The sequence below is a fragment of the Eubalaena glacialis genome, chromosome 1 (genome assembly GCF_028564815.1).
Source record: "Eubalaena glacialis isolate mEubGla1 chromosome 1, mEubGla1.1.hap2.+ XY, whole genome shotgun sequence".
Lineage (NCBI taxonomy): Eukaryota > Metazoa > Chordata > Mammalia > Artiodactyla > Balaenidae > Eubalaena > Eubalaena glacialis.
Genome location: NC_083716.1, coordinates 39,130,611 through 39,142,847, shown reverse-complemented (window position 1 = coordinate 39,142,847; position 12,237 = coordinate 39,130,611). Strand labels below are relative to the sequence as shown.

At 42.5% G+C, this 12,237-nt stretch overlaps 1 protein-coding gene across 4 annotated transcripts in view; it reads left to right on the top strand.

The window, feature by feature from the left end:
• PAPSS2 (3'-phosphoadenosine 5'-phosphosulfate synthase 2) overlaps positions 1–12,237 on the top strand; it is a 78,952-nt gene that overhangs the window by 38,404 nt on the left and 28,311 nt on the right. The gene's annotated exons all lie outside the window — the stretch shown is intronic.

The following is a 12,237-nucleotide window of genomic DNA, read 5'->3' as shown; positions in this document are numbered from 1 at the left end:
AAAGGAATGAAATTGAGTTATTTGTAGTGAGGTGGAGGGACCTAGAGTCTGTCATACAGAGTGAAGTAAGTCAGAAAGAGAAAAACAAATACTGTATGCTAATGCATATATATGGAATCTAAAAAAAAAAAATGGTACTGATGAACCTAGTTGCAGGGCAGGAATAAAGACGTAGACATAGAGAATTGACTTGAGGATACGGAGTGGGAGGGGGAAGCTGGGGTGAAGTGAGAGTAGCATCGACATATATACACTACCGAATGTAAAATAGTTAGCTAGTGGGAAGCAGCGGCATAGCACAGGGAGATCAGCTCAGTGCTTTGCGATGACCTAGAGGGGTGGGATAGGGAGGATGGGAGGGAGGCTCAAAAGGGAGGGGACATGAGGACATATATATGCATATGGCTGATTCACTTTGGTGTACAACAGAAACTAACACAGTATCGTGAAGCAATTATACTCCAGTAAAGATCTATTAAAAAAAAAAAAAGAAGGGGGTAATCTTCTTAGCCATAAAGGTGGCTGTAACCACAGTTTAGAATATGTCATTTTATTGAGTAGTGATACTAAAGCATATGTGCTGATGAGGACCAGAGTTTGTTTAAGGATATCCACATCAGTCAATAAGCCAGCAAAATATTTATTAAACTTCTATTATTCATTCAACAAGTATTTACTGAATACTTAATGAAGTCCAGCTACGTCACATTTGCTTGCTCTTTTTAATCCTTGAAGCAGTTAACAAGAATTATAATCCCACAATTTTGGGAGACTTAGAGAGGTTAGGCTTAACTCATTCAAGCTTTTAGTGGAGCCAGAAGTTGAATTGACTCTGAACTGTCCAGCCTCAAAATCTATATTATTTCCTCTTAGCTGGGCCCTGTTGGGAAATCAAAGCTGTATAAGCTACGGCCCCCACCATGTAGGGTTGACAGTGAAGTCTAAAATACAAGTCTCTAAGTCTATAAAACATTAGATATAAGTCTAAAATATCCAGGATCTAATGGGGACAGGAGTTTAGCAGAGAGGCATCAAGGAAGGTGATTTGAACCCACAGGGTTTGTGCTGCTTGTTTTTTTTTGGCCACACCATGCGGCTTCCAGGATCTCAGTTCCCTGACCTGGGGTTGAACCCGGGCCATGGCAATGAAAGCCCAGGATCCTAACCAACAGGCCACCAGGAAACACCCTGTGCTGCTTGAAGAACAGGCAGTGTGTGGTTAGGTGGAGGGTATGAAGAGATTCTTCCAGACAGGATGGGCTGAATGAGAAAAGGTGCAAAGCCAGAATGAGCTGTGTTTAAAACCTCCTGCTTGGAATAGAAGTTCTGCAGCGGAGAGTAGAAAATGTTATCGAAAAGGTCGCTGGAGCCTGCAAATGAAGGGCCTTAAATTCCAATCTAAGAATTAGGACTTTATTCTGTGTAAGGACTTCATTCAATGGGGAGCCATTGAAAGTTTTGAATATAAAAGTAACATGATTAAAGGGTGTTTTAGAAACTTCATCTGATTGTCAGTTGGAAGAGGAAGTGAGAGAACTAAAGATTATTAAAGGGGTTCTGAGCCAAGGGATGGATGTGATGGATGCTTTACAACCTTGGGGAGACCAGGACGAGCAAGATTCACGGGGGAGGGGCTTCCCTGGTGGCGCAGTGGTTGAGAATCTGCCTGCCAATGCAGGGGACACGGGTTCGAGCCCTGGTCTTGGAAGATCCCACATGCCGCGGAGCAACTAGGCCCGTGAGCCACAGCTGCTGAGCCTGCGCGTCTGGAGCCTGTGCTCCGCAACAAGAGAGGCCGCTATAGTGAGAGGCCCGCGCACCGCAATGAAGAGTGGCCCCTGCTTGCCGCAACTAGAGAAAGCCCTCGCACAGAAACGAAGACCCAACACAGCCAGAAATAAATAAACAAACAAACAAACAAACAAATAAATAAATAAATAAAATTCACGGGGAACTGTGCTGAGGAATAAGGTTCAAAAAGCCGGGCCAAGCCACGGGGATAGTTATTCATGACAGTGGAGGGCAGTCCAGCCAAGTGGAGACTCCAAATTATGGTCAAGAAGACAAGCAAAGGTCAGAGCTGGAGAAGGCGTTCATAGCATCCGGAGGTCTGAGGAGTGAAATGTGCTTGTATATGAGAAGCAAGCCAGGAGGACCTGGAGCAAGCTCTGTTGGAGAGGGTGACACAGATGAGGCCACTGGTTCTGGACTAAGACTGAAGACCATCTGGAGGCCTGCTCACCACGTAATGTGGAAATAGGCCTGAGCACTGAAGTGGAAGTCAGGGTAGGGGTCTAAGTCAGGGTGTTAACAGTGGAAACTGGAAGAAAAATCCTTATATGAGAGATACTATGAAGAAAAACAGGACCTGTAGATGGATGATACATAATTAGAGAGGAATGAGAGCAGGGGCTCCTATAAGCCCTCAGAGTCATTTTAAGAACAAGTCATGTTCCAGAGATTAACTTGGAAATGAGTTATGCAGGCCTTGGAAAAGCTTCATCAAGAACCTTTCTCCATCAGGAAATGTTTTTTTAAAACTGTCAGTCTAACGTGCCAGGAATATTGCTACCCCCAGTATAACCATGGAATCTAAACTTCCCCTGTCCTCACTCACCATCTTTCCACCTGCTTCTCAGTGCAGGTGTGAGCTGTCCCCAGCCAAATTGCTGAAGGAGGCTTTTGGGTCCAGGTGTGAAGATTTGTGAGCATCTATGGGTGTGTGAACCCCTCTCCTGGAGGTCCTGAGAAGGAACTCCACATACATACACCCCCAACTTCCAGCCACATATTTCTCCATCCTGGGTCCACTCTAGGACAGTATGCAATTTCCGGATTCTTTGGTCCAAAAATATTAACTCTTTTACCGTGCAATAAACTTCATCTAATCGCTTCTCTTCCACTTTTCCTGCTTCTGAAGCAAAAAAACATAGCCATTTTGAGGGGTTTTTTTCCTCCCCTAAGGAGTTTCAGATCTCCTTTTTCCTCTTCCTTTTTTATGTTATTTACTCACATCCCTCCATATGGAAGATTAAGGGCTGCATGTGTCATAACAGGAGGTTTGGGGACATAAGGAGGGCTGAAAGAGGCTGAAAGAGAATTAATTCACCTCCATTTTGGAGGGACAAAAGGGGCTCAGAAGAGGGCACTGCTAGGTTTCATCAGTTTCCTCTAAAACCAAAATCTTTCTTTCTTGTAATATTTTAGAATGTCGCCATAAACAATGTGGGTATGTCGCAACTTATTTATGTATTTCACTCTTATCAATGTCTTACCTATTTATCTTTCTGTCCTTCCTCTTTACTCCATGGTGTGCTTATAAAAGGAATTCTCAAATAACTCCAAGTAATTTTAATCCTTAAATTAGAAGTAAAATAATAGAGTCAGTGATTTTAAGTAATGTGATCAGGAAGGATAAAGAATCCAGCAGTGCAGAAGCCAAGGTGATTTATAAAGTGTTTTGTTTATTGCCAAATCTTGTAAAAATGCACTCTTTTAAAAAATAGACTTTATTTTTTAGAACAGTTTTAGTTTTATGGAAAAAATTGAGAAGATGATACAGAATTCCCATATATCCTGCACTTAGGTTACACTGTTACTAACTTTAGTGTGGCACATTTGTTACAATTAAGGAACTGAAGACACATTATCATTAACTGAAGTCCATACTTTTTTCAGATTTCCTTAATTTCTATCAAATATTTTTTTCTGTTCCAGGATCCCATCCCACATTGCATTTAGTTGTCATGTCTCCTTAAGCTCCTCTTGACAGTGACAGCTTCTCAGACTGTCCTTGTTTTTGATGACCTTCACGCTTTGGAGGAGTACTAATCAGGTATTTGGTAGAATGCCCCTTTCTTGGAGTTGGCGTGGTGTTTTTCTCACGGTGAATGGGAAGTGACATAACGTGGTTGTTACGTCAAATATGATGTCAGGCCAGAGCAGGGATCCTGCCCGGTCCGCCCAGTGCGCTCCCTGCCCGATTGGTAACTCCTAACAATTGTACCCCTCGTGGCGCAGGCCTCTCTCTGTCCCCGCGGCGTCGAGGGGGCGTCGAGAGGGCGACAAGGGGGCGGTGTTGGCGCCCGGACTCCTGGGTTCACTGGGTCCGGCATATAGATATATATTTTTTAGAACGGGATTAATGTTATTTCCTCTGTAACCTGTTTTCGCATTTGGGCATACAGCATGATATAGTTTTAGGTCAATAAATACAGATGTGCATATTCGGCATATGGATATGCCATAAGCTATTTAATTGATGGAAATTTTGATGGCTTCTCTTTTAAATAATATTATTATGAACATCTTTAGGTAATGATTCCTTTTTCTGTATTATGATGTTGAGGTTCTTTGAGAATTAGCGAGACTAGCAGGGGAAATCATAGTGAGGCATTGCATGTTCTCAACAAGACTTGAATAATTTTATTTCCATGGAAAAATGTGTTTTAAAATAAACTAAAATTGAAAAAAACATTTTTAAAGAAAGAGCTTTTTTTTTTTTTTTTTTGGCCACATAGCTTGGGGGGATCTTAGTTCCCTGACCAGAGATCAAACCTGGGCCCCGGCAGTGAAAGCACTCAGTTCTAACCACTGGACCGCCAGGGAATTCCCAAGAAAGAGCTTTTTATCTTCAGAATTTTAAAACATATTACAGAGCAACAACTATCAGTACCATAGGTGTCCACACTAAAGTAGAAAAATTCTGTAGAAATATGTAAGAATATATAAACTATAAATACATAAGAATTATAAATATATAAGAATTCTAGAAATAGATTCAAACTACTAAAAGATTTTCAAAGTAATAGGGAAATGAATTATAACATATTTTGAGATCACTGGATAATAATGATGGAAAAGAAATAAAATTGACCCATGTAAGCACATGACACATTATTAAAATGTCAGATGTATCCAAATAGAATAGTTTAATCATATCAAAATAGAGGTCTAAAGAACATATTTGGCTCAGCTATGATGAATGATCAAATGGAAGACATCAAAGACAACAGGAATATATTTATATATTCTTAAAATACCCTTTAATATGATATAACATATTACATATAATATATGTGATATATAATAAAGTGTATATCAAAAGGAAAGTGAATAAAAAGTGTATATTATAGTTAATAAAATTTTTACTATACAAAATACAGAAAAAAGTACCAATATGCTTCTGGCTGCACCGCGCAGCATGCAGGATCTTAGTTCCCCAACCAGGGATGGAACCCGTGCCCCCTGCAGTGGAAGCTCAGAGTCCTAACCACTGGACTGCCAGGGAATTCACCCACAGTACATTTTTAAAAAGTGGATGAGGTCATTGCCTAGATTGTCCTTACTTAATACCAAAAGAGACAAACACACAAATATCATAAGTAACTTACAACATGGAAAAATACATATTCTTACTAGTAACTAAATAGGTACGAAGTAATCTAGGGGGAAAAAACATTAAAACTGCAAACATAACAAGTTAGTTGGAATATTTAGAAACAGGTATGTTGTGGTAGCCTGGTAACTTGGCTCTGTCTTTCTGGAAAATGAACTGGCAATACATAATGAGACTTACGAAATAGTTTATAACTTTTCATACTCAGTTGTTTCACTTTGGGCTATAGACCCCAAGGAAATACTCTGAAAGGAAAGAAATATAAATAGATATTCGTAATGGTAAAACATTTGAAGCTACTCAGGTTAAGTAATGAAAATGAAGTAAGAATGATCTTTTGATTGTTTACATTTTTATGTAGTATCAAAAGCCATAATGTACATGATATCATTTAGTCCTCAATGAGGAAGCTGTGACACAGAGGTCCCGCAGCTGGGACTGGAAACTAGGAGTTCTGTCTGGGCAGGAGTAAGACCTGCACTTGGAGTCAGGAAGCCTGGCGGTGTGTTCTGCATCGTGCAGGTGTGGGACTTCAGCCAGTGAGGATCTGCAAATGGGTCACAACACACAGTCTCCTCAGCTCCCGGGCTTTGAATGATAAGTGAGATAATGCCTGTGAGAGTGGAGCTCCTACCATGAGCCTGAGAGGGTCATTACTGAGGTTGCTGCTTTCTGCAAACAAACCTCTAAATGAATCTTCAAACTGCACACCAAGGTCAGGGAGGTTTGGGACACTTTTAATTAGCAAGACAGCAATGAAACCATAGCCCAACAGCAGTGAGGGCCAAATTCAAAGGCAACAGCAGAGTTGTCATTAGAGAAGCAAAGTGGATTTGTTTGCACTGCGGGGGAGGCAGGAGGGTGTAGAGGGAATTCAAATCCACTTACTTGTTTTTGTTTGAAGACATTAGGCACACACCAAAAGCCTTTGAGCACTGAGAAACTCGTAAACTGACCTGCGCTTTCCAGCTTCCTCATTCCTCCAGCGCCCTCTCTTTCATAAGCCTACTCACTGTAGCACAGGCTCTGATTTGGCTCCAAGGGTGCCCCGCCCCGCCATGAAATCATCTGAAGTCTTTTCCCCATGTAGCATCTTTTCTTCTAGTCACGCGAAACCAAGGCCTGCCGTGACCTAGCCTATCCCACCCTGAGTTCCAGAAGCTCCTTCATACTCCCCTTTAGGCATCTCCGATGGGAGTGAGGAGTGGATCTGGCAGAGATAACTCACTGCAACCCTGGGCTGGGTGATAAAGTCCCATCTTTAATAGCTCATGAGGCTAACCTGGGGCAAAGGCCATCCTCATGCCTGTGACTAAGCATTCATGACTGAGACAGCCAGCAGGAGAGCAGTAAGTGTTGGGTGGGTAGAACAAGGAGGCTTCAAACTGGTGCACCTTGGAGAGGCATGTTACTGGCTGGGCTTTGGGTCAAAGAAAATGATAATCAGAATGGCAACAATATCCTGCTGTGCTCCTGTGCGTGCGTGCGTGCGTGTGCGTGTGTGTGTGTGATGCTTCACCCCTACAAAACTGCTTTCCTATCCATTGTCTGACTTGATCATGAGCCCCACCTCCCCAGACTTGCCTTAGAGTGGACCTAAGCCTTAGAACACTTCTAAATCTGGGTGACTTAGGCCTCGAACTACCATGATGTCTCCAGAGTAGATTAATGCCTCCTGGGCCTCATCAGCCTCAACATCTTACCTTGTCATGTATTTTCTTTGATACTTTATATAGAAAATTATTTAATCCATTCAGCAGCCCTATGAGGAAACTATTCTTAGCCCCATTTTACAGAACAGGAAATGGAGGTTTGACGATGTTTATCACTTGCCCAGGGTCACTGAGCAAGTAGGTTACGAAAAGGGTTTCAAACCCCTATTTGCTTGACACCAAAACCCATCCTCATGCGACTCCTGGGAGTTTTTCTGGGTCAGTGACCTGGAAGAAGGTAGGGATTTTTGCATTTTTTTCCTTAGGAACCCAGAATAGAAGTATGCCACCAACTTTGTGGTTTCTGGGCCACTTCCGGTTAAGTGTCAGTGTTAGACGAGGTGCCGTGGACGTCTGTGTGCTCCTTTTCTACTCACAGGGAGGGAAGCATTTGTTCTTTAACATGTGCTTTGCTTTCCGTAGAGAGAATCCTTTTTCTGACGGCCACTTTCTTTCCGAAGCTTAGAACACCATATGCTCTTAAGAAGGAAGGAAGGGTTTCCACAAGGAAAAGAAAAGTTTTCGGCTGCCTCACCCCTTTGCAGTTCAAATATCCTTCAAAACATCTGCTTCTATTTTATTTGTTTGCCTTTTGGAGAAAATCAAGGGTAAATGTGAGATAAATAAGAAGCAAAATATCTTCCCGAAACAAACAAAAAAACCCCAGTACCTGACCATCTGAAAAGATTTTAATTGTTTGTTTAAAACATTGTTGGAGTGATAGAAAATCTGGACAAACACCCATGATTAAGATGCAGTTAATAAAAACCAAAAGTTCAGAGATTAACTATTACATACTGTAAGAGAGTAGTTCCTTCCGGTGGACTCTGATGGTTTTGGAAAACCAAGTGCTTGTTGGGGAGGCAATTAACAAGATCATAACAAAGTTTCCACAGACGACTAGCAAAGCCTGGAGTTTATTCTGGATCTCAGCCTCTAGGGAGAAGGAACAGCCAAAAGAGAGGGAAAAAACCCATCTCTGTGGACAAATTAAGCACTGGGGGGCATTCACGTGCACAGGTGGGCAGCAGCCCCTTAAGTCAAACGTGCTGTGATGGGATCAGAGCCCTTTTCCACAAACGCAGCTGTGCTGAACAATATCATTCCACCATCTGAATCTTTTTTCTTTTTTCTTTTTTTTGGCTGTGTTGGGTCTTCGTTGCTGCGCGCGGGCTTTCCCTAGTTGCTGTCGGGGGGCGGGGGGTGGTCTCTCACTTCAGTGGCTTCTCTTGTTGTGGAGCACAGGCTCTAGGCGCGCGGGCTTCAGTAGTTGTGGCACACGAGCTCAGTAGTTGTGGCTCACAGGCTCTAGAGCGCAGGCTCAGTAGTTGTGGCTCACGGGCTTAGTTGCTCCGCGGCATGTGGGATCTTACCAGACCAGGGATCGAACCCATGTCCCCTGCATGGCAGGCAGATTCTTAACCACTGCGCCACCAGGGAAGTCCCCCACCACCTGAATCTTATTAGGTATTTTCGTATTTGGTTAGTTTTCTTTTTTAATGGTTCTTTTTCTGCATGTGGTAAAATTTACAAGTAATGAAATACCCATCTTAAGTGTACATTCCATGGGTTCCGGCAAATGCAAACACCTATGTACCTCAAACTCTTATCAGGACGTACAGCATTGCCATCACCCAGAGGCAACTGCTGTTCTGACTTTGCAAATTAGTTTTCCCTGATGGGGGACGTCATATAAATTGAATCACACGTAGTTTTTTTGGGTAAGACTTCTTTGACTCAGCAAAATGTTTTCATTTATTATCATCCACGTTGCATATATCAGTAGCTCATTCCTTTTAATTGCTGATTAGTATTCCATTAGAAGAGTATTCTATAATCTGGGCGTTTTGTTTTGTTGTTGTTGTTATCTATTTTCCTATTTGATGGACACTTGGTTATTTACAGTTTTTGTCCCAAAAAGTTGCTAATCATATTCTTGTACAAGTCCTTTTGTGGGTATAAGTTTTAATTTCTCTTGAGTTAATGTCTATGAATGCAATTGCTGAGTCCTAAGGGAGGTAAATGTTCGGCTTTATAAGAAACTGCCAGGCTTTTTTCTGAGATGGTTGGACCACTTTACACCTCCACTATCAACATATGAGAGCACATGGGCTTCCCTGGTGGCACAGTGGTTAAGAATCCACCTGCCAATGCAGGGGACATGGGTTCGAGCCCTGGTCCGGGAAGATCCCCCATGCCGCGGAGCAGCTAAGCCAGTGCGCCACAACTACTGAGCCTGCGCTCTAGAGCCTGTGAGCCACAACTACTGAAGCCCGCGCACCTAGAGCCTGTGCTTTGCAACAAGAGAAGCCACCACAGTGAGAAGCCCGTGCACCGCAACGAAGAGTAGGCCCGGCTCGACGCAACTAGAGAAAGCCCACGCACAGCAACAAAGACCCAATGCAACCAAAAATAAGTAAATAAATAAAAATTAAATTAAATTAAAAAACAAACAAACAAAAACATATGAGAGCCCATCCTTGCTGACTTTAGATGTTATCAGTAGTGTCTCATTTTGGTTTTAATTTGCATTTCTCTCACGACTAGTGACATTGAGCCCTTCTTCATGTGCTTATGGGCCATTTGTGCATCTTCCTTTGTGAAGTGACTGTTCAAATCTTTTGCCCATTTTTATAAAGTGGGTTGTCTATTACTGAGTTGCAGGTATTCTTTATATATCTTCATGTCAGAGGACGGAGGGAACACATAGTGCCCACTGAACTAAGAAGGCATCTTGAGACTGAAAAAAATGAGGCAGGCAACTCCATATGATCAACGGATTAGTTTATTATGGGGTAACTTACTCACAGGATGGGATCAGGATTGTGTCGACAATGATCCAGAAGCATTCACAGCTGTACTCTGTGCCACCGAGGGGCCATTGGGACAATTTTATATTAACCTAGAGTATAGGGGTAGGTACTTGGAAACAGGACGTGCCTTTCTATGTCAAGACTTACAAACGGGTAATGAGTTTCGTGGGCATCAGGAATATGTCAGTGAAGATTTTCGTCATTGTTTGGGGACTAACAGGGCATAGAGGAGAGGTCACCTGGTTCTAATGATTATTAAACAATATGTATTAACTACAAAGCCCTCGATGACAGAAAAGTGATTCACTTTACATTACAGTCCCTGGCAGGGTCAGCAGAAGAACAGGAGAGACTGTAACGGCCCAAGATGGCTTCAGTTATGCTAACATCCATACACTTCATACAGTAGAGAGATATATGTCTGAGACCCTCCCTCTCCTCTGAGGGGCCCAGTTACTTGATCTTTTTGTCTGTATTTCCCCCTAAAATGTTGCCAGGAATTCTGCTTTGTTTACTACTATATTCCCAGTGCCTAGTATGGCCCCTGGCACTTAGTAGGAGCTCATTTACATACACATTTACCGAAAGAATCAATGAATGAACAGATGAACTGACTTGTGGGCCTGATATCCACACACAGTGTTCTTGAATTTAATGGCAGTGATTAACAAGGAAATGGAGAGAAAGAAAATTTTAATGTTATCCTGGAGCCATAGAGTGTACTTGGCACAAAAGACTCAGGATACCTTCAGGGGATTTATTCACCCAGGGAAAATATGGCTAAAATATCTCATGAACTAGCCTCATTTGTCCCCCTTTATGAATCCTCTCGTGCAAGCCACCCCTGCTGTCTACTATGTCCCGACCCCTTCCAAGTCTTGGGTTCTGACCAGGTTTGTTTGATGGATGATCAGAGCGTCTAGCCTTGGAGAGTTTTAGGTAACTTAACCCAGCCGATCCCAGCTTTCAACACCTACCTCTTGGCTCCCGCTGACACTGATAATGCTGTTCCCTGCCAGCTGGCCCCTTTGTTGGGCTCTGTGCCTCACTAGCAGGCCCACCCCACGGGTGTGCACTGCCTTTCTGAGCCCCCAAGGGCCAGCAGGGGGCTCCTTCCTCCTTGGTCTTGAAGTGGTTTTCCTGATCCTAATCCAGATGGCTCTCCTGCTGCAGCTATACACTGAATAATCATTGTCAGCATCCACATTTGTCGGGAACTTGGCCATTTACAGAGCATGTTCCCATCCATTATTTATATAAGCCTCCAAACAGTCCTATTTGTATTCCCCTTGATTTTTTTTTTCCCAAAGGAAAGGCATAAAGAGGTGATTTAATTTGCTCCAGAATGTAAAAGTTGCCCTCATGTGACCCAGAGTTTTCTAAGACTCTCTGGGTCTTGCTCAAAGAATATTGGAGCTTTTTTTTTTAGCTCTGGTGGGTGTACATGTACAGTGTTTAAAAGGCTTCATAGATTTTTACAGTTCAGCAACTTGGATTACATCTGTCATTAGAAATTTAATTACCATACCAAAGACACATATGGGCAGTTCTCAACCTTTTTATTTTTATTTAACCATCATTATGGGTTCCCCTGACCCACCCCCTCCCCCCTTGGATCACATCTTCACATATTATTTTTTTAAATGTCCACCACTAACTGTATTTATTGACTCATTTTACCTTTTTTTATTCATCAGACATGTACCTTCCAGTCAGAGTTTAGGGTCAGGATCAGATAATCTGTGCCCTCACGGGGCTGATTTTATTACAGCCAAAATAAAGACATTCGAGATTTGAGTTAGCCTCCAAGACTAATAACTGGTACATTTCCATTTCTTCAGGCCTTTTTGAAAGATTAAAAAGTTCATACACTGACCCTTGGGAAAGTGGAAGCAGATTTCAGTACTTGTGAAAAAGGAGTCCTATTTCGGGGATCAACTCTCAAGTTGCTGACGTCTGTGTCTGGGTGGGAGCAGGAGGGGTATGATGGCCTCTAACTCTTTGTTCTGTGATCGGGGCCTCTCCCAGCTCTCTAGAGAGGAGCTCAACCAGCCTCACCCTATTATTTCCTCAGTGGCTGGAGTATTTGGGCTGTTTTCAGTTCATGCCCATGGGACTTGGGAAGAACATGCATTTACAGAAACAAAGACATTCCCCTAACCATTACCAAAGGTACACATTTTAATATGTCATGGAACCAGAACTTTTACATTGCATCGCATCAATAATTGCCTCATTCAAATTATACTTTCAAAGGGCGGTGATGAGTATGCTAAAGGCAGTGTCTGTTTCTAAATTAGTAGAGTTAATTAAT